This window comes from Gavialis gangeticus, unplaced genomic scaffold, assembly GCF_001723915.1.
Source record: "Gavialis gangeticus isolate Ggan-Ray unplaced genomic scaffold, GavGan_comp1, whole genome shotgun sequence".
In the NCBI taxonomy this organism is placed as follows: domain Eukaryota; kingdom Metazoa; phylum Chordata; order Crocodylia; family Gavialidae; genus Gavialis; species Gavialis gangeticus.
The window spans coordinates 166,966,767-166,970,477 of NW_017729032.1; the positions used below are offsets into that span (position 1 = coordinate 166,966,767).

The 3,711-nt window shown below is 34.4% G+C and overlaps 1 protein-coding gene across 5 annotated transcripts in view; it reads right to left on the reverse strand.

Annotated features, from left to right (window-relative positions):
- Positions 1-3,711, reverse strand: part of NLGN4X (neuroligin 4, X-linked) — a 395,302-nt gene that overhangs the window by 316,563 nt on the left and 75,028 nt on the right. For 2 of the 5 annotated variants that reach the window (XM_019525187.1, XM_019525191.1), the window contains exon 2: positions 1,473-1,634. The exons of 2 other annotated variants lie outside the window; for them this stretch is intronic. The gene's annotated coding sequence lies outside the window, so the exon portion shown is untranslated. The remainder of the gene's footprint in view (positions 1-1,472; positions 1,635-3,711) is intronic. One more of the 5 variants, XM_019525189.1, reaches the window with a different exon arrangement.

A 3,711-nucleotide genomic window follows, 5' to 3' on the forward strand; every position in this document is an offset into this window, starting at 1 on the left:
GGGGAGGACATGCCCCTCCATGCATCGCCAATTTCTGAGAGGTCTCTCTCACTGCATCTGGTATTTATTCATTTAAAAAAAACAAACAAAACAAAAAAAAAAAACCCACTGTCTCGTGCCATTAATTCTTCACTACTAGAAAGGCTTTGATAATATAAAATTATTGGCTCATAGGGGAATAGGGCTGAAAAGGACCTCACAGGTCATCTAGACCAGCCACCCACTCAAGGCAATTTGCATTCTGCTATGAAAAAGTTACAAAAATGTTCATGCTTTCCCTCCTGTTCTGACCATATCTACTTTTCTTTTTTTCCAATATCTATGGGATCTCTTTTCCCCTTGCTCTCCAGTGCCCAAGCCAATTGAATTTATATTTCTCTTCTCAGTTATATTAAGTTTTGCATGTATGTAATTAGGCCATTAACTTGAACGGAAACATATGTATTATTTGTGCTTTTCTGCATTTTTTAGAACTCAAAGAACTTGCAAAACAGTAATAGCTTACATTGTCTCTACTCTTATCACTGAGCTTAAAAAAAAAAAAAAAAATCAGTAAAAACAAGGATTTTTTTTGAGATACATAGAATTTTAAAATACATTAATAGGCTGAAGGTGAGGCAACCTTGCATTCCTGCTATCTTTCTAATAATATCAAAGGAAAACCAAGTATAAGAAATCAGTTCAGATACATTGTTAACCACAGTACAGTTTTTACTAATGCAGTAGAAACATTTCTGCAATGTGAGAACAATTATATGCTATAAAAATATACTGCTTTCAAAAAAATCACTTCTTTCTAAAATCCAACTGACAATCCTCGTCACAGGGAGCAGGCATGAGTTGGATGGCTGATGCAGAAAGGAACATCTACCCAGTACATGTTTAAAAAAAAAAAAATACAAACCCCCCCATATAAACTACTTTTTGACTCCTATCAATGAAGGCCCCAAGGATGATTATATCTATCCATGTATCTATATATTAGTGGTATTTCATTTTAATCATGGAAAGATGTGGATTTTTGGGTTACTTTTTTTTTAAACCAAAAATTGGGGATTTTTTTTAATCAGGGAAAGCCAGGATCCCTGATGATTATAAATATAATAGATCATAACAATTACTAAAATGACATGGGTTGCTTCTGAAAATGTTATTGTTTGTTTTTTATTTCTTATTCTCAAGATTTGTGCCACTGGCTACAGTGGACTCATTCAGGTAAGTGATACTCAGTGCAAAGAGCTTCAGAACATGGCCTAATTTAAGTACTAGGAAGGAGACTACCTATGGATACTGAAAGTAGTTACCATTAGACAGATAAGTATCTGAATAAACTATATTTATGAAATCTGGAACAAAATTTGCTTAGTTGTTCACTAAAAAGTAAGTGCAAGGTAAACTGCAAAAACATCCATGAATTATTATTGTGCACTTTGCGGGCAAGCCTGATTTTATAGTTATTTGTTCATACAGACCCATCAAGAAATCAGATGCTGACGATTAGGGCAAGTTTTATTCCAACTTATGGTAATGTCTTAAACCTCTCCATATGTTAGCTTCACTTTTTCTGGAGATTTCAATGCTCACATGGGTTCTGACAGCCATTCCAACTCTCCAAGAGTAGTAGGTGATTAAACCTAGGACATAAGAAATAAGGAAGTAAGGAATGGCTGGACAGTGAAAATCCATTAAGTCCCACCTTCCCCCTTTGACTTTTCATTTTAATCTCATATTCTTCTTCTTAGTGAAACAATTTGCATTAGGATAAATTAAACCTGGGTATCTTTTCATTACATTAAATATTCTAATAAAACGTTAAAATGTCCTTCCTTATAAACTGAAATCTCTCAGTTACATTTTTATCCTGCCACAGAAATAGTGGTCAGTATTGAACAAAATAAGAAATCTAATGAATCAATTATATAATTTAAAACAGATTATTTTTTCCTTGTTTTGAATCTTCCCAATATGTCTGCCTATACCACAGAAATCAAATTTTAGCCATAATAATGGGTGAGGACTTAAAAGGATTTTCTTTTAATATATTCTTACCAATTCTTTGTTTGATAAGCATGTTTAATTATCTGTGGACCCTCCTCTTTTTAGTATATTTCATATTTAATGTTTATTTATAATATGATACATATTTCATGAATTGTCCCTCTTACTTAAAATTATCCAATCCCCCTGGTTTAATTATATTTGCATTATTAAATAGATCTTTAGACTATCAGACAACTTGGATATCCAGCAATTGACATCAATTTCTGGTAGCTGTAATCAGTGAAACTTGACAATATTTACATGTAGGCAAGTAAAACTGATGTGCAAACCTGCATTCAGAACCAATTTTTAGCCATAAACAACTAACAGTGATTTTTATGCAAAACAGACTGATGTTCTAACATTAACAAGCTGTCATTAGCTGTTAACAATTTAATAGCCATATAGTCTCTTCTTCTGTGAGATTGCTTGCTGTCCCACAAACTATTCTAGTGCATTCTCTCTTATTTCTACCAATTATCTCAGATGTTGGAATATTAAAATATCATCCTTTAAAAAAAAAAACCAAAAACCCAAGTATGAAGTATTGTCAAGCATACATTGTATATCCTTTGCTTCAACGATCTTTCCAGTTTTGAATTAGGCCTTATGGGGCTGTTTTCAAATCTTCCATATGCAGAATGCCAATTGATGCTCCATAAAAAGGGGTTAGCAAGTTAGTAATGTTTCAGAATGATAATTTTTAATTTACAGATTTAGATTTAATAGAATATTGGTATTAAAAACAAGTTATACAAGTATGACTTTTCTCTGTGGATGACAGGACTAGGAGCAATGGCCTCAAACTGTAACAGAGGAAAGTTATTTTAAGCATTAGAACAGGTTACCTAGAGAAGTTTTAGAATCTCCATCCCCAGATATTTTCTACAGCAGGTTAGACACACACTTGGCTGGGACAGTTTAGTCAGAGTTGATCTTGCCGTAAGCAGGAGGCTAGGCTGGATGACCTGGTGGGGTCCCTTCCAGCTTTACTAGGTTCCTATGATGTTCCTCTACTCAGTCTAGACAAGCCCTTATAAATCACTGTCTTTGGTATTATATCCTTCTTTTTTCCTTTGAAGTTTTGCAGAATCAATCTTCTTTAATAAAACCAGAAACAAATTCACTACAACAACTTTATAAGCTTTGTATGTACCTATCTATTTTCAGTCAACTAGTCTATTTTCAATGACCACTGGGATATTTTTACTTTCATTTTAAGGTGTTGGCTTTGAACTACAAAACCTTGAATGGCTTGAGGGTGCTTTTCAGTCTGCGTCATGCTGTTACAGCTAAGTTGGAGCAAAGGTCCTTCAAGCTTCTCCTTCTCCCCTCAAGGAGACTGCCGGCAGAGCATTTGTGTAGGACTCGTATCCCTTCAAATGCTGTTTTGCAAGGCTTAGAAAAGTCTGAATCTGCTGACCTTTTGTGTACCTAGTTGAGCAGCCATTGGCATATGCCTGAAGAAGTGGGAAAGCATGATGGGAGGTTTCAAACTGTATTGATCACAGCTGTTCACATCTAGTGATTAAATGATGTGTAGTCAGGTAAGAGTGTTGCTGTATTGGTCAATTTTTATCTTCTATCTCCTGGCCTTGAATTTTTTTGTTTGTTTGTTTCTTTGATAAACGTCAGCAGACTTTATTCATCCTTGGGGATCTTGGTTTTCTT